Below are 24,911 nucleotides of genomic sequence, written 5' to 3'. Positions count from 1 at the left end.
AAAGTGGCAGGCGATTTTGCTGTATGAAAGCAGCACTGAGAATTGGAGTGTTGCTGTATGGAGACAGTAACAGGACTGTCTGGACAAAAAGTCTTTAGATTTTTTTTTTTTGATGTTGACATTTTCATATCAAAATACACACACCAAACAAGAATAATAAAATCAGGCTGTTTAAAATATGTTGGCATGTTGAAGTTCTCATCAGCCTCAAGCACACTTGTATAAAGTCCCTTAAAATAACAAAGTGAAGAAGGGGAAAGAATTAATAAAGAATTGCATTAATTAAGAGAGAAGAAATAAATAATCCCCACCTGCCTCTGCACCCAGATCCTCTGACCAGGACTGAGTCCATCTAAACTACTATCACAGCAACTTCAGCCACTATTATTTGCTGCACGTGCCCACCAATTGCCGTGAGTTACTGTATGCATACTTTAAGGGTGGCTGTTGCTCAGATTATCATTTCCTGATCTCAATTTTGGAGGTTCAATACCCATCTCCACCTTTCCATCCGTTAAAGTGTCCTTGGGCCAAACACTAAATAAGTTAGACCAAAACTAGTGGGTGAACACTTTAACAGGAGTCTCTTCTAGCTTGAACTTGAGATTATGCAGTATTAGGTATATTAGGTATATGCGGTTGCTCTCGTACAACACTGGAACCGGAACTGGAGTCACACTGAAACTATCACTTCAGACTCGTCTCAGTGCAGATGCGTTGGCGTGCATATGAGTGCGTGTATCATTTACAGCACCAAAAGACAACTGAGCAACCTTAAAGAGCTGGTGGGAAAACAGTTGGGACAAAGAGTACACACTCACAACGTTATATATTTACTCAAATATTACAACAAATATTTCGGGGTTGTACTATGCTGACTTGGCAATATTTATTCCTGCTTTACACAGACTGTCGACTCTCAAACGAAGTAGACTGTTACCACCTCACGCACATTCGTGCTCCTTTCATGGTTCAATATCTGATCGTAGAAACCTGCAGACATGCTCAGGAGGTGCTCTCTGTTGTGTTGCAGTCGGATGCGAGCACATCTATGCCAGTCTGCCCAGAAGCCTTTTACCCCTGCCAGCTTTGCATTCCATCAACAGCTGAGCCTGCGCAAGACATGCAGCGACAGGACGCTGCAACACGGGTAGAACCGTGGATCAGGACATGAATGCTTTAGGAGCCGTGTCACGTTACAACCTGACAGACTTTGGGGGATTCATAACAATGCGGCGATGGACTGCTGTGAATTTTACCCTTTGAACCGTGAGGATGAGCTTGAAGCTTGGTGCGCTGTCATGTGACACGGGACCATTGGGAATGTGAAACAGAGTCCTTTAAATAGAGGCATGGGTTTTAGGTCGAGGTAAATCACAGGTATTGATTTACAGTGCAATATTCCTGATATACACAAACCTAGAAAAGGCATAGTTCTGTAAGCAGAGACTTCTCATTGACCAAACCATCTACCATGTTGCTGCAGCTCTATTTCAGTTCCTGGAATTATCCATGACAGTCCATTGTTGTCCCCTCCTGCTCAATCGTGATATCTGTAATTGATTTGATCATGGTTAGAAGTTTCTTTTCCAAACAGAGCGGTTACTGAATGAGATACACTATCAGAATTCTGGTCATTTTAACCTCGGCACCATTTTTCCATTCCAACATAGTTTTCAGTTTTTCGCCACTCTACCTGCCAAGCTCTTCTAAAAACTCATTTCACTTTGGCAGTTTGGCACTGGATAACAGATTTGGCGCCATTGGCCTTCTCGCAAAGAGTAACACATTGTGCTTCCAAAGAAAAGGGACAGACCATCAATCTACAAATGGAAAGTTTGTGCCTTGTGACAGTGGAAACAATCAAAGTTATGAGCGTTTTTGAGCTGCAAGAGAAGAATTACTGTCGCATTTTTCTGTCAAAATCTGTCAAAAAGTGCCTGCGATCCCTCAACATTCACAATTCAGGTGCCTTTCAACCAATTGGATTCACAAGCAGAGGTCACCCAAACAAATGTTTTCAGTAAGTTTAAATATGGGGAAAATAACTGGAAGGCTGTTGATTATCCTTTAAAGATTAGATCACTGAGAGCGTATCTTCTCATAAAGTCTGTCGAAAAAGGTCACCATAAAAAATTAAATACTGTAAATTACACCGCTACAGATCAGTGTAACAATCTGATGTCAAACAAATGAGATTTTACATGATATTTCTAAACTATATCTTGTGCTGTGCTGGTAATTCAGGGTCAAGTCGGTGGCTCGGAATTGCTTGGTTGTCGCTTTCTGGTTGATAACAACAACTACAGTTAAGAAAACAGAATGGACACATAAAAGTGAAGAAAAAAACCACAACATCCAGGTGCTGTAACAACAGCAGTAACAACGCTGTGTGCAGCCATATTGAAATTTCAAATTGAGAGTCCATAAAGTTGTCTGATATAAAACTTGGTTCTGGAACCCCAGGAGGCCGGGGCTTACATAAATTTGGCTCCTCAACTCCAAAAACAACTTTGAATTATAAAAGCCGGGAGACACAATTACTTAATATTTATTATAAAGTTTTCACCATGGAATGTGCAGATATATTCTGATTCAACACTTTTTTCTTAAAGTGTGATAATGCTCGTGTCATTTTGTTGCAACAGTTCCGAATATAACATCATCATGTTGTAATAACATTACATCCAGTGAAATCTGATACCAGTCCACTTTTTCAAAATTCCTGCTGTGGAGACATTTTGTTTCTGTACCCTGTCTTATTGCAAGTCTTATTTTAAATATTTAAATAAGGGTCCCAGGTACCAATGACTTTTGACATCTCATCAGTTTCCAACTTCCAACAATGGCATTTTTATATTAAGTTCTATACTGAATCGTTTCAGAGTGGGGGACTCTTGTGGGAAGGTCAACCCTGATCTCAAATTAGTACTGATGCCGGTTGCCCATTTGTGTGTCTTCTAAAATTACAAAGCCTCGCTTTTAATGAATCTCTCCATATGCCTGACGTTTGCTTTGTGTTATCTCAAGAATCAGGCATGTCACTTTCATTTTCTCTGAGGTGAATATATTAAGAAATGACTGCCAACAGATGCTTCGAGTGGCAGTTGTCAATGGCGGCCTTCAATCCAAATAAACCAGGTCTGTATGAGGTCACACTAGCATTGAAAGCACAGAGCCAAAAACTAAAAGGTCGACCAGTGCTCCAAACTCCTGGGCAATCATTCAGTTCCAGCCATCGCTCATTCTTGGCAGTGACACGGCTTGACTGTTATTATCTTGATGACATTACCACAACACGGCCCATCTGGTTTGCCAGAGAGTATCCATCCTTATTATGAAGAGTTACAGTCACGTCGGGAGTGAAACAGTGATGGATGAACCAAAACTCACTTTTTGCTCCCAAAAGTAATCCTCTACTATATTCCCGTCATTACAGTTTCACTGCACCTCCAGTCCACTGTGACTTTTAAGTAATGCTTTACAGTATGTTCAATTAATATTCCAAATAGCTCCTAGGAGATTGAGGAGCTGCTAATGCGTACAGAATAGAGATTTTAAAGTTAAATGAAACCCTGCTGACTGACTGCTCGCGGTGGCTCGGTAAAATGTACTTACTTTAATCCCGATAAACAATGTAAGTACCGTGCAAAGTCCTATTAATACTGTGATGAAACGAATTTGTACTCGGCATTATTCATTTAGATGTTTCAACTGGTGCAAACACTCTTCACTCGTCAAGGTTAATTCTGTGTGCAACAAAACAAACAGCAACCAACTAATTACTGGGTTTTCTTTGCAGCATGACGTGCCTCTGGTGAGCTCCAGCGCTTATTCGAAATACAAATAACGTAAGCAAAACAGATCAAATTGACTCTGGCGATGTTACATGTATAATTATTTGTGCTAAGGCGAGCACCAGGGAATCGTTCTATTTCCAATCTTTCAAACTCCAGGATTGACTTCTCTGTAGTAGAGTGTAAACATTAAAAACCCTTGTGGAGATTTCAGGCTCCCGATACCCAGTGATTGTTGAATTATCTACAGGGAAGGGATGAGGTCTGATTAGCAAAAACAGCAAGAATATGATGACCGTTTACATACAGGCAAAAGCCTTTTTGGCGATCCATACCTGCTTCTACCGACCAATCTCCTGTTCAGAAGGTCCTTATTCATCTCTGTCGCATGCATACAGATAACACATTCTGTATGAAATGGGCTAAATTAGGATCAATAACAGAGCATGAGTGCAGGCTGAGGGCTGAGGAGTGGACTTCTCACAGACTGAGTGCGTGATGCGCCGAGAAAGAAAGATTCCCTATTAGCTCTGAGGCTCCATTCTCATAGCCATCAATAATGCATGCAGAATAGATGCTTTGCCCCCCTGCTGGGAAACCAGTTGGCTTCCAATTATTGGTCATGAAAGAAATATGGAATGGACGTACAGCGGAAGGTCAGCGGAAGCGTCGCAAGCTACCGAGGAGTTTTAATTTTTCTGGTCCTGGCTAACGTCGTACGAATGGCCGGGATAGAGGAGAGGGAGAGGGGTGAAGAGGACAATCCCAAATGAGGTGATTCATTCAGACTTGATTACCAAAATATTGTTCGGTGTTAAATGTCTCCTGATGGTTGGGACCATATTAGAAACGGAAATATAAAAGTTGTGATAACTACATAAATATGCAAATGAATGGGTTATGTTATAATAAAAGACATTTAAGTCATAAAAAGTAATAAAGAGTTTTATTCTATTCCATTTAAGAGAGAATAAAAAGACTGGTGTAATAAATGCTTTGACTTAAGTTATCACTACCTTTTCAAATATAGGTCTGGATAATAGTTGTAATTATTTCCTTACATGAGGGTCTCATTATAACTGACTTTTCTCTCTGCAATCTTCCTAAAAATACAACAATTATCCTATGACTTCCCTTTTTGCCATAACGAAATGTCTCTTTTACAAATCAAAGCATTGTGGTGTTTGAGACAGTTAAAGCACTTCACTGGGTTTTGCCTCAGCCTTTTCAGCTTCAAGTCGCACCAAGATTGTTGTGAATTCATATTTTGTTGCCATATATATCTATTATCCATCAATTTTATAAAGCTTGAAGCAGTGGGCACCACTGGTAACTTGAAGATGGTTTTTATTTAGTGAATTCTCTCTTTGCCTGGTTAATCAGTCCCGAGGATTATTGTAGGTTGTATGAATTTCTCTAAATAAATTCATCTTAGCAGTACCTTTTAAACATTTCCAAGTTTGAACAATTTCCCCCCAAAATGTTGACACTATATCTTGACACGTCATTTGCGTATCGAGTCCCAGTTCCTTCATATTTAAAGTCAAGGAAAGCCCGCTTGTATAATCTCTGGAGACTGTGGGGGACGGCCCCAAGCTAACAATCTACAATGCATTGAAATAGTTTATTTAAGTTATTTGTGAATAAAATCAAATCAAATTGACAAGAAGAACTGGATTTTCCCCCTAGAACAAGCTGTTTTTAATGTGCGTGCCTGGTATTTTCACAGCTATGGAAGGTAAATGAATGATGTTGGGTCCTGACAGATGTCATAGGTCTAGTACAGAGGGAGGCATTCACCCCGCCTTTCAAGTTTCACAGAGCTGGCATGTAAACACAGCTGAGAAAACATGCAGTGGAGGGTGGGATGAACTGGGCCTGGCCGGGCGTCGCTCAGTCACAACAAGGCAGGGGGACAGAGCAGAGAAACTCCTGTCTCCCTCTATTAATAACCGGCATCCTGATGTCAGTGGTCACAAGTTACACTGTCCTGAACTGGTATTTGCAGACACAACAGATTAAATTAAACAGAGGCAGAGGGATTACGCTTTAGCTGTATGATGACCACCCACTGAGGAAATAAACTGTTGTCGAATTCACCAGTTCATGTAAAGCCAGAATCCTATATTGGTGCATCCATTCACTCCAATGATAAAGATTCTTTATCCAAGAGAGAGCTGCTCAAACCTGGAGACTGTCCGGGCTGGCATTGCGTGGAAGGCAGGGTACACCCAGGAAGGGCCGCCAGTCCATCACAGTGCAGTCTAGTAAAACTACCTTCAATTCATTTTATCAGACAGCGTCTTCGCTGTTAATACACCACATGTATACATATGTATACCATCATGTATGTTTAGGTCCTATTTTCAGTTATGATGTGACACTAATAGAATGAAATCCCTTCAAGACTGACAGCTTGATAAATCCCTCACAGGCAATATCAAATATCTTCCATTGTCTGGACTTCTACATCTCCTCCTACTGAGAGAGATCAATCACATATGAGGTCATGTGAGTGCACACAAAAACATGTCATTCTGTCTTTAATTAATAGACGGGAACTATTTGACAATTGCACAATGTAGGGAAAAAAACAAAAAACAAAACAGGAACAACAAAGCTTTTAAAAGCTGTTTTGCGTCATATGCACAGTTTCTAGTGGATGTGTTTTCATCGGCAGTCGAGCAAAACTTTGCCAAAGGCCATTATGAATACGAGTCTCGGAGGCCCCAAAAGTAAGACAGAGACGTTATCTTAAATCCAGCACATCACAGCAGGAGGTGTGTTGCAACACCGCTGAGCAGTTACAAACACAAATCAAGGCATTAAGGGTATTTCAAAATATCATCGAAAAGTTCCTATGCACTCACAAAACTGCCCAGACATGTTTAACTCTGTTAACCGAGTCATGCAGTGAGGAAACTGAAGAAAAAATATGACGTAGGGAGATATTTACTGAAATCATGAACTTGAATCGTTTAAAGAATTTTCCATCATTTGAATTTGGAGGTTATTAGAGCAAGTTTGAAAGAAATGATGAAAGTGTTTCACATTTCCCAGCAGTTATAAAACAACTAGCGTTTTAGATTTTCCAGCTACTTGAATACACACACACACGCCAACATTGTTGAAGTTGTCTTAAACACTTTTTTTCAGTGCAGTAACATGAACACTGTCACTGTTCAGAGGCTCATCGCACATGTTTACTCTTTCACGACTTTGAATAATGTCGTGAAATATGTTCAACACTTGTTGAACAGTTAAGAGTTTGCAAATGTGGCTGGGAGTAAAATAAATCAATTACTGGTGGTGTGACTCACTTTGCCTTCAGCTGTACAGAAAGACTGTTTACTTTCAGTGTGACAACTGCACCGAGCTATGAGTATGCAGCTCATATAAACACGGGCTGGGTGCTGCAAAGCCAGGGGGCATTTTGGAAAATTGGAAAACAGTGATACTTCTTTTACATGATTTATTTACTTATTTGAACTTGAATATCAAGGCGACAGCATGAAGCTCTATGTCTCCTTCCACCTTCAAAGCACCCAGGCAGGGGCGAGGGCGAACAGCTGAAACTTCAGCCTGTTTGAAGAGCAACGCAAGACAAGGTTGACTAAACTGAAACAATAGGTGGCCAGACCGAAGGGCTTGGTACAGATCAAGTTAAAAGACTTTGAGCAGACTAGTGGTCAATAAATCTGAATCACAGCTTAAATGACAGCATGTGGAAGTAACTAGAGCTGTGTCCTATAGTCTGGGATTTTCCTCCTCCCGGTCAGCTGAACCCCAATGAGAGGGGGAATGTGAAGAACAAAAATAAAGCAACATTCGTGATAATTTAATCTTTATTAAGCGCATTTGCATCCTCGCTCTATGCCTGTGAACCGTTGGACGCTGAAAATGTAGTGGCAAATCTAAAGTGACAGTAGAGCTTGACGGTTAGAGACACCAGTCTTCACCAGCTATCCTATGACAGCCACCACTCAGTTCCCCTAACAGGGCTTAAGTAAAAGAAAAACCCACACTAATCCAGCACGAGAAGAGGGGTTGTGGAGCTGACCCTGCATCTCCTGCTGTTCTGAGGCAATACTGGTCTGTACTCATAACTTTGCTTGTAAATAATAAGTTGGATAGTAACATAACCAGTCCCTCATTACTAGTAAATATTTAGTACAAGAACTGAAGCTGCTGTCTCCCTATGTCCGACTAACTAAACAGACAGAGGACAGGGAACGCGAAAGCTTTCTAACAGTGAGCCTAAACTCTTGTCCTAACTGTCAACATTGAATTGAACTGAACATTAAAGATGTCCGACTGCAACTTTAGCAATCCATAGTGGATGTGATGCACAGCATCCTCAGATAGAAGCCAGCTTATCTTTACAGGATCGACCTGCATGTCTCACCTGTTTTGTTTCTGCGTCTTCGGAATTTCTTTCAAGAACCACAAACATTAAGACCACCTCCTACGAGCAGATGCGACATCACTACCCACACAGTGTAAACAGCAAAGCTACAACGACATGTATAATAAGACAGACCTGACTAAGAGGTACAACTAAAATCTAAAAGAGACTAACGACTGTAACTAGAAAAGCAACATCACTTTTTCCTAAAGAGAGAACCCACCACATTAGTCGCAGCTGCTCAACGCAAAGCAAAGCAACCACAGTACCACGTACTAATTGAATGCATCAGATTGCTTGTAAAATCCTAATTAAAATACTGATGAACTCATTACCCACTAGTTCAATTAAATCCAAGTGCAAAAATGACTTTGAGACAAACACATGGCAATAGAATATTATACGTCACCTTTATTTCTATTCACTTCTCCTCCGTCTCGGTCGCTGATCAAATTCTTGGAGTGAAAGTCTTCAGCTGGCTAATTATTCAGAGCACATTGCACTGGAAATTGACTCCAGCTCCTAACGCCACATGACAGGAGACATTTTGCCAGACAATTTACGGGTGAAGAAGTATGTGGGAAAGCTTCTCATGCACTGCGGTTGCAGCGCATTTTATTGAGGGATGACTTGGAGGCTTTTCGGAGGCTCAGCGTGAACCGCAGATCAAGAAATTAAAAAAGAACAAAAGAATGTTAAAGGCAAAAACATGTAAGGCCAGCTGAAGTGAAACAAGTTATTAATTTAAGATGCCGAGAATAAACTGGAGCAGAGAATCATTTAGAAACTTGGCTGAATGAGAAAGCGGGGCATCAAAGAAAACAATACCGCGGAAACTTCCTCTGAAGTTCCTGGGTAAAGCTAAAGTTAAGCTCCCTGCATAATTAATATCTACGTTCCTTATCGACGAACGGGGGCATGCCAGCGTTCGTGGGAAAGCACATCTACATTTCGGCTGCTTCCTCAGAGGACGGGGGGGGGAAAGCCGTGGCAGGCCATGAGGAGTGATGACCTCTTCTCATGCAATGGCACATTCCGGCCATAACTAAGTTGAAACAGGCCTGGGATAACTATAGCAGGCAGCGAGGAGTCAGCTTGGTGGAATTCACTGGAAACTGCCACCTACTTCTCTCAAGCCTCACCCAACACCCAACCCAAGGCACCCGGGCGTGCTATTGCACCTTGAAGGTTCAAAAGTCAACCTGACACCAGTTTACCAATTGACCTTCTGATGCTGCGTCCATGCAGCTGGGAAATGGGATAGGAAACAGTTGCGAAGCCCCAATTTATAGTTTGCAGTGTTCCCATGACAGCAAAAAAAAACCCAAAAAACCAAGCACCACGGCAGTGGTGATTCATCGATGTGGTCAGACTTGTGAAAACAGACAAACAAGCTTGTCATCAGCAAAGACAGGGATGAAATTAATCTGAAGAGGTCAAATCTATATGCAGAATTTGCAGCCGTTACTCGGTTCTCAGGAATTAACATCATCAGCAATCACTGCTATAAAGCTTTAAAAGCTGCAAGTCTGTTTCGCTGAAGTGGTGAGAGGCTGTGTCGTCATCTATTCCTATGAGAGCGAGAGGAAAAAAAATGCGCTTTAGCTGCTTCCATCCAGAGTCACCACAGCAGATCATGTGATCCACATGTTTGATTTGGCACAAGTTTCACGCTGGATGTACATCTTGGTGCAACGTGAGCAGTTGGGGTCTTGCCTCGCAGACCTACAGCAGTGACATGTTGGCAGTGGGATTCAAACCACTGAACCTTTGGGTACAAAGGCACTTTTCGTCTCTGGGAAGTCAAACCTTTGGCACCTCCCAGTTTTTCATGAACACATCATTTGTTCCACAACATATTCTGAATAAAAGTTGTTTTCCAAAAACTCGCTTGAGAAGTCTGTAGTTATTCATCGAGGGAATTCACAACTTTTGGGTCCGATGTACATCAGATGTTAAGGAACTGACTGGATTTGTACTTTTCAAAAGGAAAATGGAGCAATAACAAGCTGCGTACCCCGACTACATAGATTGTGGATTAGTGGGTTATCCCTCAGAGGTTCACTGTGAATAATAAAGACTTGCAACAGGGAGCTGACCTGGAGATCATCTCATATTGATGTTTCAGACGCCTGCGACTCCCTTTGTAAAATTCATTTCTGCTCTCTGATGTGCATTGATGGGAACTCCGACAGCTGCCATTTTCCACATTAACTAAGCGGGGGGAAGTCTGGGGCTTAGAGAGAGAGGTGGAGCAGGAGTGTGCTGGGAATACATGTTCCAGATGCCCACTAATTTATTGATCTCTACTGACCTTGTCTCCATTGACACAATGGGCCTCAAGGACGGCTGGGTTGAGCTACACCCACTAACTAACACTAGATTTCCTGTAAGTTGGGTACCAGCTTCAACTGATTTCAGCATTATCAATGGGGCAAAGTTTTCATTGTTGTCCATTAGGCCTGGGCGGAAAGAGCACTTTGAGGGAACATTGCTGAAATGGTAGCTTGAGATGCAAAAGCACCGGACACGATGTAATCCATTTATCAAGGGCGATCGCAGTAGGGGAAATGCGACAATCAATAAGTACAGCAACTTTAAAGAGCTTCCATGAGTCAACAGTGTGTAATCTTGATGGATCTGCACGTATATATATATACTGGCAGTAAATAAACACAGACTTTCTGAGTGTTCAGGCACTCTACAGGATATCAAAGGCTGCACTTGCTATCGAATTAATATTAGGAGGGGTGGAAAGCCTCAAACGTCTGAACCAATTTACTCTCTCTTCTACATATATTTACCAGTACCTATATTCTACCACTTATGCAAGTTGATACTGTTAAAATGTATCAGCAGTGTAATGATAAAATACACAGTTTTTGCAATCTTTATGTAGTTGAGACTTACACAACAAATTAACTAACCTAAATATTTGAGTGAGATTTGGCTTCTTTCTCCAGGTGCATTCTGTTAGTGTCCAGAAATCTATATACTGTATGTCTATAAAGAATACAGAATGCAAGGAAGCTGATGTATTGCCAGTTATCTCCTGCAGATGATTTTCATGGACGTCTACAACAAGCTGATAATCAAGGCCAAATTCTAATGAGTGACGATTCTACCAAGTAGAATCTGTTGAAAACAATCATGTTGAAAGATGTACAACAAGGGTGTAATTTGGTTGAGGGTTTTTAACGGTACAGTATACAGTGTCATTTGTGAGTGCAAATCCAGAATACTTTAATAAATCATCCCAATGAGACAAAACCACAGCCCTGAATTCTCAAAGGCAACCGCGTGATGTGCTGCTGGTACCACAAGATGGCGTAACTCAAAGAAAAGGAATAGCGAACAACAATGGCTGATCATCTTGGTTACTACACTGCTGTGTATTCAAGCTTATAATCAGGTGTCCACTATTTACCCACGGGAACTAATTTGGACCAATGCAGCTACCAACAAATATGCGAGACAAAGAATCAAAACCGACAGGCCAAGAACAGACTGGAATTACAGTGACTCAACACTGACCCCCAATGTACTACAAAGTCATGACATAAGTGTTACAGGGGCCCATTTAACAACCAGCCAAGAGTATCTGCGGAGAAGTTTAATTATAAAACTCTAACATGAGTGGTCATATTGAAAAAAAGAGATGTTTCATCTCATCTCAATCATCATCTAGATGTCCAATGATGACCAGAATTAGTTGAGCAAGAACAATTTCTAGTAAAGAAATCCTTTGAAAACCAGAATTATCTGCTACAGTATTTTACAACAAATTGTTTGCACAGGAAATATTTTAATGACAATACTGAGCTGACGGTTACACATGATGGAGTAATCATGGAATATGTTAAGTGAAACACAATTATTCTACCAATTATTCTTTAGCCCTTTAGAGAGTACTCACTGTAACAGATGGGAACTGAAGATTTCTACTCAACGGTGAGAATACAAGAAGAATTGCGATATGTCTGAATGTGGCGTTAAAGCATGCTCCAAATGTAATATATTTCTCTACAGATTTGGTGAATAGTATCTGGTATCCTGTTGTTTACCATTTTTTTGTTTACTTTTAATTATTAATGGGCATTTATGAAAAGTTATTAAATGTTTTTAATGAAAAGATTCCCCCTTTAAACTGCAGCCAGAATAAGCACGAGGAGAAAGATTGCCTCCTGAGAGCCTGGCTTCAGAAGGAGCTTGTCCCTTTTAAAAGCCAACATCTGAAATCTATTGTAAGATCTGTGTTACAATTCACCTGTATGCCCCACATTGTACTTCCAGTAATGAATTTGACCAGTTTAATTACCTGTGAATGTAAATCATTATAGTGACACATTAAAATGCAAAGAAAAATACTCAAACAAAGCCGTGATGATGGATGCAAACAATCACCTTACACTATCAACATGATTACCTATTATTTATCGCACCAAAAGTTAGATAATCCACCACCAATACCGTGTTGCAGGGTTGAAAACACAGTCAATTTGCATAACAGAACAACACATAAATCAGATCAAATGTGTCAGGGAGAGGGGGGAGAGGCGCGCGGAAATAAGTACTGTGAACGTGAAATTATAGAAGCAGTGACAAGAATCTTGTCAGTAAACGCAAAGAGGATTTAGTGAGACAGCACACCACGGCAGTCATCTGAGACGAGGTGGCAATAACCAGCAAAGCAGGGCAAAACAACATGCCCAGAAATAGTAGCAGTAGCTTTGTAGGTGACGTAAAGCTGCAATTTTGAAATACCGACACTCATGAAGTCATGAAGTCAGGGAGGGTGAAATCACTTGCCAGGAAGAGCAGAAGGGTGCAAGCGGAGAGGAATCGTCGGAATCATTTAAACAAACGAGCAGCCTACCTGGGCTCCCTCGTGACCTCTCCTCTTGGTGCATGTGTGCAATCACAGGGAGAGAGATGCATGCTGGGAGTTTTCGGTGTAAGCCGAGATGGGCTAAGTTACAGACACGCACAACCATAACCAACGAGAGCCAAGACAACAGAGAGCGAGGCCACGAGGCTCTCTGACACGTCTGGTCTGGCTTTGTTGTGGTTGCACTTCTGTGTCGAAGACTGAGCGTGCTGGTCACAGAAGAAGAAGATTGATATGGAGAAGGAGTTTTTTTTTTGAGGGGGGGGGGGGGGGGGGGGGGGGGGGATTCCAACAAGGCAAAACAGCTATCAAACAACCACCTCGGCAAAAACTTGGGCTGTGTGAGCATGACTAACCTTTTGTGTCACCAGCTAAGTGAGGGTGAGGAGGCTGAAGAGTTTTCTACAGTGGCTACGCCGCCGTCGTGACCCAATGTGTTGTCCAAATCAACCCGTCTGACAGGCCACAACAGGAGTGGTTCCCGAGCCTGACCAAGCTTGCTGAAGGAGAAAGGAGGAACCTCTCCTTAAAGAAACCCTCAGCATGTGAAGTGGTACAGGCGGGTTTTGTGGTGTGTTCGGTGGCTCAGCGTGACAAATTAAAACAGCAGTTGTAACGCGATTAGCTGTGCAGCCCAGCACCATAATAAGCAGGGAGACAGAAATTCTGACTCGGCTTACCTACCAGGCTACGTGGCTCCCCGATGCCTTCTAAAGACCGATGGTGTGGGGGTTTCGGTGACTCATGCGACGCCGCGGGGCATCTTAGCGCCCAAAGACAATCTTCCTGCAAGAGAAAGGAGGGCAGATGTCGGTTTAATGTCAGTGTCATGTACCTGGTGAGACCCTGCTTCGAGGAAGCCGGCGGTGTGCCCAGGATAGAAGGTAAAATCAGCTTGTAGAGCCAGCAACGCTGAGCAAAAAATATATTTAAATGTATAATCATATAAACACAGTATAAAAACCTTCCTCGGGCTGTTTTGAATGTTACTGAGTCATCAAACTGCCAACTTTAGTCTGATTTCAGAATAAAATAAATAAATCTGTTAATACAAACACAAATTAAGTTAGATTTATCTCTAAAACTGACAGTCTACAAAAGATAAAGCACTGACTGGTTCAACAGGAAACAAAATGTAATTATTGTTAAATATTGTAAAATACATGAGTTAAAATCATTGGTGACGCTTGAATTGATGTCAGATAAAGCTCTTTATGAATCTTCCCCTGCGTAAACATAAGCAGAACATTTCATGTTGTGGATTTTATCCTCACAAGATGGAAGCAGGAAGCTTGATGGACATTGGTCTGCCTGTTTATAGAACAAGCGTAAGAATTAACATTAATGCCTTGACTTCCCACACAGGTGTGTGATGCTTATCTACTAAGTTTATAAAAACATGACAAATCATTAGTAAATCCAATGTAAAGCAAAGCAGCATGAATGCAAATGGTTAAAAACAGTGAAAACCCCTATTATAGCATACCAAAACATCCTTGCTTTCAGGGAACTCATTTTTCAATTTAAAGCAGCACCAAATTCATATTTGTGACCAAGCCGATATGCCTTTTTATTCCAGTCGATACCAGCCTGTAAGGTGTGTGCTTTCTTGACAGAATGCTAAACCAATGATGATGCTATTCCACGAGCAGCGAAAGTAAAACACAGGCACATTATTATCATCCGTTAATTAATCTACAATTGATCCAAGCAGTTGCGCATAAAATAGAGAAAATACAAATATATTATTGGGGATTGGAGTCTCGACATGACACTGCGCTGAGAAACAAGCCTGACAAAAACTTTGCTCCCTCTTGATGTGAGATAATCGTAACAACCTCTCAAGCAGCCCTGCCAAAATATCCAGCATGCAATAATGATGCCAGCAGACTAATGAGCTGTTCCAAACTCGTTCTCCAAAACACTGTCACGTCCCAATTCTCATTAAAAACCATGAGTCAACAGAAATTAGACATGAACCGCTCCCCTGCCCTAAATTCATCCCTGCAGGCAGGGTTTAGCCCTCTCATCCTGCACTCTGCTCAGCCAGAGAAACCCAGCTATATAAGGCATTGTTAGTGCGGCGCGCAGCTCGCGGCCTTAAACTATTACGGCCCAGGGCTTAGAGGTGGGGAGTCTGTTTACACTAAAAGCGTTTTTATTTTTTTGTTTCAAGAGCGTCCACTTGGTAAACACGACTCAGCCTTTCATGTTTAATCCAACACTAATATTGGCTGCCAGCGGGCCGAGGAGGGGGGGGGGGGTGTTGAACAGGGTCAGCCTGTGAGAACACATCCAGGTGTGAGAGTTGTTTGACGGTCAATATTTGAGTGAGTATCCACAGACGCATGGAAGGATTCACACTCTTATTTTCATAATTGATAAACCCCTTTTCTGCATGATTCTTGAAGCAGGCAAGACAAAATGACAAGGCATCTTGTAATAATGTCACATGTGATTGCAATGCAAAAAACACAGACTAGATGTTCTATCTGATGACATCGAGTCATCAGAGAGAACATCGCCCCGCTCATCTGCGGGACGATGTAGCACCACCTATTTAACCCCCCCCCCCGCAACACTGTGGTCAACAACACAAATGCAAAAACCATGAAACAAATACAAAACCTACAACACACATCCAAACCGGGTCATCTCAATAAAAATGACATAGAAAAACAGCAACGTCTCAAGCTTAAGCCAGATGCTTCAAATGTAGCGTCAGCCTGTCCTCGTCACATTTCATGTATATGTATATCATAACCCAATTACATTTTAGTAGAGCATGTTATAGCTCTCTAATTGGACGGGGACTCTTGGTCTATCCTTCCTAAGAGAGATAGTAAATGCCATGCATAATCAGAAAGGACAACCAGACGGAAAAAGTGACATCCCAAAAAGTACTGAAGAGCACTAAATTGAGAAACTTTTCAAGTCAAATGTAAGAAAAGGGGAAGATAAAAAAAAAAAAAAAAAACCTCCCTCCCATATCATGAGCTGAATATAAGCCAGGCTGATTCTCCCTAGGGATTTCTTTGACTCTGGGATTTAGTCCTGACCACTTCCTTCCTCTGGCCTTAATTGCCAGCCAGCTAGAGTATTTTAATGTAGGCAGACAGTTAAACAGCTCCATGTGTCTTTTAATGGACGCTGAGCGATGGCAATCAGGACAGAGCCGAACACAGCAAGTGGCTACTCACTGCGAACCAATCTGTTTGACTGCATCACTATGGCACTTCTGTAGTGTGCGCCGGCTCCTTAAGCCATGCGAATATTCCAAGGGCTCCACGGGCGCTGCACAGGCTCGTGATTCATGAGGCTGCGATGCCTCGATTGATGACTTTCACACACGAAAATTTAGGAAACGGTCGCTCTGAGACCAAAACTTTCAAAAAAGTCTGAGACTTCGGGTGAGACATGAGCCGCGGACAACGTGGATGTGCGGCGTGCCTTTGATCTTCAAGCCAGGCGGAGACACAGAGATCCCGGTGGGAAGAGAACATGCCAAGTTCAACAGAACCTGAAATCAAAGACTTTAGCATGATGCTCGCCCCCAAACCACATGTGACACTCTCTTGATTTGGCTGGAAACGTCTCATGTTTCAAAGATATGCCGGCTTATTACTATCTCCGTTATACATGGAGACAGGACATGGCAAAAGAATGTGACTTCAAGTAAAACTGGCAAAACTATTCCTATCCATGAAAGGCAGACTGATATTTCTTGGCACATTCTGCCACACATCATTACAGTTCTCGGGCTTTAATATTAATGTAGCCCTCGTGATAAATATAGAGGTGTTTGGCTGAGTTTTTTGAGCAGAATATCCGGCTTTACACTGCAGTAAATTCTGAGTTTAAACAAAATGCCAGCTTTTATTCTTTCAATAATTGGTTTTCTCCTTAGCAAAAAGGTTCAGGGTACATTCAAAACCACAACAATGCTGATGTCAAATTACCAGCCTTCAATACTGCATTTCTCTTGTGGCAACAGTGTATAAGAGAGGCTTGCAGTAAACTGGTTTTAAAAAGAAAGCAAATGGAAACAGCACCTTATATATATAGCTAGAATGAAATTATCAGCAAAAGATTTAAAAACATCTGAATCATAAACAAATTTGCTCTTTTGGAGCTCCAAAGTAAGAAACGTCTCTGAAAATGGGAACATGATGTCTCAGTGAAGCACTGCTTATTTTCACCCTTGACAAATATCATCGATTACAGGACTGTCTTTTTTATGTACAAATTGTGTCTTTATGGCAAATAAAAAAGATATTGAGACTGCAGATGATACGGACGCTGCAGAATGAAAACAGTGCGGTCCTTAATCTTCGCAAAATGCTGCGGTGTCTGCATGACCAGCACAGATGTTTGCGTTCCTCTCAGGCATTTAGACTTGTTGAGTGTCCGGGCTAAGTATGCTGGGAAGCCACAGGAGAGGCAGGAGACTGTTTGCAGTGGTCCGTGAAGCATGTCTTTGGGCCAAGACCCTGTTTCCCAAGACGGCGACGAGTTCACCGTGACCTCTGTGTGAGCCTGGAAAGTTTGACATGCCAGACAAGAAGTAAAAAGTTTGAGAGCTTAAATCCAGCCTCCTTAACCACCCATCGATCTTTATCCAACTTGGGGTCATGGGGTGCTGGAGCCAATCGCAGCAGACTATGTGGGCGAAGCAGGTCACACCCTGGACAGGTTGCCAGTCCATCACTGGCTGAAAGTCACACCTACAGACAATCTAGAATCATCTTAATCAGCATCAAATGCAAGTTTCTGGGGACTGGGGGAGCCAAAGCCTGAACTCAAACCAGACACATCCATGATATGAGGCATTCATGTCAATCTCTACACCAGTGTGTAGCCCTGGCCTCTTTATATACTTCTGAAATGTATGATTGCACCAACAGCAGCGGTACATTTCTCATCGTAAAAATATGGCCACAGAAAATAGCCCAAATAAAATATTGGCACACGTCATCCAAGCATACTCAGCCACTGTGGCTCGGTTTTAAAAAGATTAAGCCGTGGCTGAAGCATCCTGCAGCCCAAGTCGACTGTGACAAGTGACTGAGTAGATATGTGATTTGTAAAAGAATAAGCACGGCCTCGCAAATAGCCAGACAAATAGCGAGCGACCCAGTAGTCCATTAACCATGATGTCACGATTGCTTGTTCTGGAGCCAAGGCAGAAAAAAGCATCCGATTGGATCCAGGAGTCCAGGTCTTGCATCAACCTTAGATGCCATCGGACGTTATTTTTAAATACGATTCTGCAGGAGGACAGAAACTGAGTCTGGTGGTACTTAACATAACACTCGTCCGTCACAATCTTTACCAGATTCCTATTTCTTCCTCCTGTCGTATTTATATATTCTCTCCATCTATGATCCCCAGTCTGAACGTTGTTTTCCCAACCTCTATCCCCACAGTCGGCCTGCTGTTCAGCTCCCAGGGTGGGCAGCTGGCTCTACATCTGACACATCCCAGGACAAAGGGGAAACTCCAGATTGTCGCTGCGAGAGCAGCCACCCGTGGCAGCGCTCAGCGGGACTCTGGTTGTTTATGGTTGGCACTAATTGCAGATCTGCAGGCTTACCCGGATCCAGAGACTCCAATCCGTAAAGAAGAGATAGAGAACTGCTTTCAACAGAAAACAAGACACAGAATGACCATTAAAAACGGTCCGGACTTTCAGCAAGAGTTATAAAGCATGGGAGTGATGTAAACCCAACGGGGTGGCTTAAAGACATCACTCAGGATCAAGCTGAGGCTCCCTGGAGAGCCCCATTAATGTCTGCAAGAACATGAAGTCTATTTTTGACTTCTCTGGTATGTTGTAGTCTGTGTATGTGGCATGGATCTTAAGAAGTTAATTCAAACTACTTATTGTTTCACGAGGAGTTTTACATTTCTATTTAAAATCACTGTTGCGGCAGTGAAATAGTAAAAAGCTTGTCATCTTTGAGCATTGTTTTTCAGTTGGTGAAAAGCAGATATGGCTTGACGTAAGGGTAAAAGATAATGCCAAGGTTGTGAGTGTGTGGGAATGCAGTTAAAGAGGAGCACACTTCACAAGGAATTTGAGGTGAATTATGATTATGTCAGACTTCTTTTAGTTAACAATGAGGAAATTTGTTTGCCGTCATAGACAGTTTGTAAAATTAGAGCATTTGTCAGAGGTGAAGGACTTTGAGAACATGTAGACCTAAATGTTGTCACACTAGCAGTAAAACTGAAGATCATGTATGTGGACGATCTTACCTGGGGAAAGCAGGCAGATGATGACAAAAAAGAGAGGAAGAAACATTATTGCGCACATACAAGAGCATAGCCAACCAGAGATCGTTTGCCAAAATGTGAAACAGAATCAATGTTTTTCCTTCATTCTGAAAGTTTTTCATTAAACCTTTAGAAAGATCCTCTGCTGATACTTTTTTCTCTGCTGTGTTTCCATTCAACAATTAACGTGGGGTACTGCTTACACTTGGCTGAAAAGCTACCTCAGCAATAGGAACCAGTATGTGGATATTAATGATGCTGATTCCAACAAAGAGACCATCACACATGGAGTTCCACTAGGCTCTATATTGGGGGCCAAATTATTTAGTATACATATAAACGCTGCCTGTAATATTGTGGAAAAAGTTAATTGTATATTATTTGCTGATGATACTGGCCTCTATTGCTCAGGAAAAGACCTGCATATGCTTATAGGCATTGTAGAAAAAGAGCTTACAGTATTAAAAAGATGGTTTGACAATAAAAAAAACTTTCAATGAATTTGACAAAAACTAAATATGTCATCTTTAGAAACAGGGATATTAACAGTCAGAACCCACATTAAAAGTAATGGTAAACAAATTCAACAAGTACATGTAAACACATTCTTAGGAACCACTCTTGATGAAAAGCTCAGTTGGAAGCCAAATTTAAATATCCTGAAGACAAAATTACCAAAAGATATTGGAATAATATGTCCTTGCTACTCACAAAAACAACAAAGAACATCGACAATGTGTCTCACGCACCCCCATTTCCGACAACAGCTAGAGAAATACTTCGGTGTAGAACTGATTTGACTGATATGTTCATAGCCAAATGGGTATAAGAGGTTGGTGTAAAGTGCTTCTGTAGCAGCCAAGCCAATGCTTCAAGCCACCGAGATGCTACACCAAGACACTTAATTGACACGCCGATTGTTGGTGTGTCAGATGAATGAAAGTCTGAGTCCTAAATTACGATTAAACAACTTTATACTTTATTAACATCCAAAAACTTAGTGTCACTCGCTTCAGAGGTCAAAAGCTGTTTGTCCATCCGAGTGGAACACCTGCCCAACAAAGAAAAGTTTCCCGCTATATAGTCCTCTTACCAATTACCTTGTGACACCCGATACACCACGTACCATATATAAATACATTCGGCTCCTAAAGCTTCTATGCATATTCTGGATGAAATCCATGTTAAGCGAACTGCTTCCTGTTGTTGTAAACTTGATTAAAAATCAAAAGTAACTCATCAAGATGGTAACGTCTTCGTGGAAAATATCTGAAATGCTCTGACCTCATTCGTCTTTCTGTCCTTTCAAGCTGCATCAACTTCTTTCATGACCTACCACTTCATTAAAGCTTTTCGTCGAGAGCGTTAGCCTGATTAATAAGCGTGTCCTCCTTAGTGTCACGCTTCCACACTGGATCTATTTCTTGCTTGTACGTTGAAAGTAAATGAGCACGTCCTGGTTAACTAACTAGCTGGAGAGTAACTAGGGATTCATGAGTGTGTGCAAGAAAAGACAGATTTTAATTAAAAGAAGGGAATATGTGAGTGTAGGCGCAGTGATTAACATACCCTGGAGCAAAGTATTAACCTCAAACATGAACGTATAGCTCAAGTAAAACCTCTCTATCAACCTCAAGTCAAACTGTACAGCAATGCACCTTTAAAGGCAGAGATGGGTCAGACTAGATTGTACATAAGAACCTAATGAAATGCCTAGCTGCAGCCTATCTATATATTCTAAACATGTATTTTGTGACGTATGGGACAGTTGATTAAATTTCTATATTCAGAACAACCCTGTTGATTGTACAGGACATCTACAGAATAGAGAGCTCTGAATACCATCAACCTCGTCTTCAATAAACTGTTCTTGCCTGCATACCTTCATAACGTCAACAAAGCGAATTGCCATCATTTCATTAATGTTTTAATGTGGTACAGCTATGCTGCTGATAGTCTTCAATTTATCACCACACATGATGAAATCCAGTGGTCAATATAAAATCCATGTGAAGCGCTCCACAAACGACTGATACACGTTAAGTTAACTGTGAGCTGTCAACATATCAAGGAGATACATACATGGTTGTTGAATGTGATTTCGAGAGATTTTTCCAGTGACTAATTTTCCGAACAAAACTTTTATTAAGTAAATTAAATGGTCTACAAACGTAAAATGCTCAGAAAACAGTCAAAATGTAACTGTGTATATTCAGGCTCAACAGGTTGGCTCCACTTGCTGAAGCCTTTATCTTCACAACAGAGGTAAAGTGGAAGCTTCTCGAGTGAGGTCATTGTGACGGTAAGCAGCATTTCTTCTCAGGCCAAGCAGAATCACAGCATCTCGGGGTAAATTATATGAAATCGGTATGAATATGACCAGCACCACATGGAAAGTTGTTTTTCACAGTCTACATGCTACCTTAGTTTCCTTCTTTAGAGGAAAGTTCTGACTGGTTTTGCGAGACGCCATTTCTCTACCTTCCCACCACGATGTCCAGTGACTGTCCGTCAGTTTATTGGGATTCATTTACTTAAACGAAGAAGATGTGAAATAGGAAATGAAACAGACAGTCTGATTGTAGCTCGGGAACAGAAGATACTCCACAAAGCACTCCACTTGTCGGCCTATCAAAACACACATCTGATCTTAAAAAAATAATCTATTATGGTGGTTGTTTTCAAGATAAAATGTAAAAACATGATTTGGCTACGGTCTGAAGATGCCTGTAGATTCCCGACAGCGCTGGAGAGCAGACAAGCACATCACTCAATGACGGATTATCATATAAATCAGGCCCTGCTCTTCATAAACACAAGAGAGTCTGAAAAGTTCTCAGTTACAGCCAATTTTGTTTGCTGCCTCTTGACATTTCAAATCGTACTCTTGTTACACTTCACAGCACGTGAACCCATTTGACTTTTTCAATGGCACATTACACAAAAATGATTACAAGCGCCGAGTAAAACTGGATATTTCAAACCTCTCTGGTGCTCTTTCCACATCCAAAGAGTGACTTTGCTTTCTCAGAGTCTTGAAGAAACAAACAGAGAGAGAGTTTCTTAACATCTCTGCCCAGTCCCCGGTCACGTGTCAGTGCAGGTGTTCTCTTCTAATTCTCGCACAGGGGAGAGGAAGATGTTCTGGCACAGGAAGTGATGGGGGGGTGGGGGGAGACCTGTGCATGCCAGAGTCAATACACGAGGGTATATTTTCTATATTTACATTTTATCTCCTCTACAGAAGAGAAAACAAACACTTTTCAATTTTCCTACTGACACGTGTGCCAGAAAAAAGAAGCCAAGGTAAAACCTGATCTTATGTTTGAGCCGCTTACAACGTGTTGTCTCAGAGTCCAGATATGGAAAATGAACTGAATTATGGAGAGTAAAGCTTCAGCTTGTTTTCTGACCTCAGTGGCCAGTCCATGCACGGCTTCTATTACTGTCAATGGACTTGAAGATCGCAGAGCACTGTACTCCTCTACTTGTTCTTCCTTCCATAGCTCAAAACCTCGTGGCTGAATGCCAATATCTAGGCAGAGCGCCCACCTGCTATTACAACCCGACACTGAACTCTCACAAGTGAGCAGCCAGCCTAAACACAGACTACAAACTGGCTTGTCCCCTCCGATTAAGACCCGTCATTTCTTCGTTCCTCACCGCGCTGCACACACTCCTTCACACCATTCTCAGACAGCCGCGTCACGCTCGTCCCGTCCCTTGCAGACGTTTACCCACGAACGCCCCGCTGACCTGTCGATCCTGATATAGCCCTGGTATTGACCGCGCGTGTGGGGACCACATACAAGGATAAAGAGAGTTTGTTTTCGTGCCATTTCCATCTTCCTGAGCTCCAGATGATGTCACGCACTAAACAACGAGCGCGCTGCAGAGACACAGCGCAAACCATCACCGCTAATGAGATCACAGCGTGATCGGGGCTGTGTGCACTGTGACAGAGAGTGAGAGCGGGGCCTGCGAACCGGGGCAGGTAATTTGAGATGTTCCCTCACTCAGCTGGGTGACTTGAAAATGAGGTGAGTCTGCAAATTTAATTTGAGCGGCACCAAAAGGACTATTTGTGGAAAAGAGTCTCGCTGTGTCAGGCAAGGTCAGGCAGCGGATGTTTGTTTACAAGCGGGGAGGTGGTGAACGCCGGCGGGCATTTTGGCCGCGGATGTTGCGTAATGTCTTGACCAACCTGGAATGCCAAGTGGCAAATAGTGCAAAGGATGATTGTTCGCTTGGCTGGTGAATCTGTAGCAACGCAGCAAGACGCTGCTCTCAGTCATAGTAAATGGACTGTAAACATCTATATAATAATATTATAATATTTCTTTCATTATGGAAAATCATAACCAAATTAGACAAGTGGTGATCAAAGCCTGCCTGTAAGAGGCCTTATCTTTAACATGGAGTCAGCTGATTTCCAGTGTTTTAACTTTATGACAATGTCAAGTCCTATGTTTATCACAGACAAACACAGTATAATGTGCCATGAAATGTTTTATGTACTTGTTCAACACTGGAACAACAATTTTAAGAAATAGGATTAGAAAAATAAAGATTTAAAGTAATGTTAATAACACTGAACATTAAGGCACACCAATGAATCAAAGTGGCGAATCGTGAGTTGAGTTTATTGTTTCAAGCTCAGCCGTCGGACAGCCTGAGGGGAGAGCCTCCTTCTCATTCTCTTGGTGTTTGTCTTCAGGCAGCGGTAACGCCTCCCTGACGGCAGCAGGAGAACAGTCTGTGGCTGGGGTGGGCGGGCTCACTCAAACTCTTCCTGGCCTTTAACCTGCATGATTTGTTGTAAACGTCCTGCAGATTGGGGAGGGTGGTTCTGATGGTGCTCCGCCGAGCACGAATGGTGTCAAGATGATAACATACAAACAAAAACAAAAGTAATGTAAAAGACTCCAAACATTGTTGGCAAAATTCAGCAAGTCAAACAAAGGGACAGTGGTGACCTATACAAGTTAGCCAAACAATCTTGTGGCCTTAACTTCGCTGGCATATCACCCTGAGAAACGTGTTTCAGTCCGCTCAGATTACCTCCACTGTCACAACGCAGAGGTACGCAGCCAAAGGACAAAGACGATTTCAGCAGGTTAAACAGAGGTAATGTTCTACTTTAATTACAGCATTATAAATCCGGATCCTTTAGCAGACTGTTGCTGAAACCATCTTCCTCGACTGTCTGAGTCTAAAGGCATGAGAAGCTCTCATCAACAGAACATACATACACTATTACAGGGTGAGCTTCCTCATCCAAATAAATCACTATTATTCTCGATGAGTTCCGAGCCAACACTGTCCTGTCATCAAAGCATGAAGCCTTGAAAAAAAAAAATTTCTTGCTGGGTGATGCTGTGTAAAACAGTGATAAAACTTTAATTAGCTCGAGGACATGCCACTTGCTCAAATCAGCTACAGCTGGAAGCAACCAAAGCCACTCAGGCATGAAAGTCATCCCTGGTCGCCACTAAGTTAGGATGAGATTAGAAGCGCCTATTAAAAAAGACAAGGGGTGTCACTG

General features: G+C 41.9%; 1 protein-coding gene across 1 annotated transcript in view; it reads right to left on the bottom strand.

Annotated features, from left to right (window-relative positions):
- The window catches only part of peak1 (pseudopodium-enriched atypical kinase 1), a 112,132-nt gene that overhangs the window by 74,915 nt on the left and 12,306 nt on the right, over positions 1-24,911 (bottom strand). The window contains exon 2 of the mRNA XM_080474737.1: positions 13,775-13,876. The gene's annotated coding sequence lies outside the window, so the exon portion shown is untranslated. The remainder of the gene's footprint in view (positions 1-13,774; positions 13,877-24,911) is intronic.

The sequence above is a fragment of the Lipophrys pholis genome (assembly GCF_963383615.2).
Source record: "Lipophrys pholis genome assembly, chromosome: 11".
Classification (NCBI taxonomy): domain Eukaryota; kingdom Metazoa; phylum Chordata; class Actinopteri; order Blenniiformes; family Blenniidae; genus Lipophrys; species Lipophrys pholis.
Note: the sequence above shows the minus strand (reverse complement) of the source record. Positions and strands in the feature narration are given on the sequence as shown.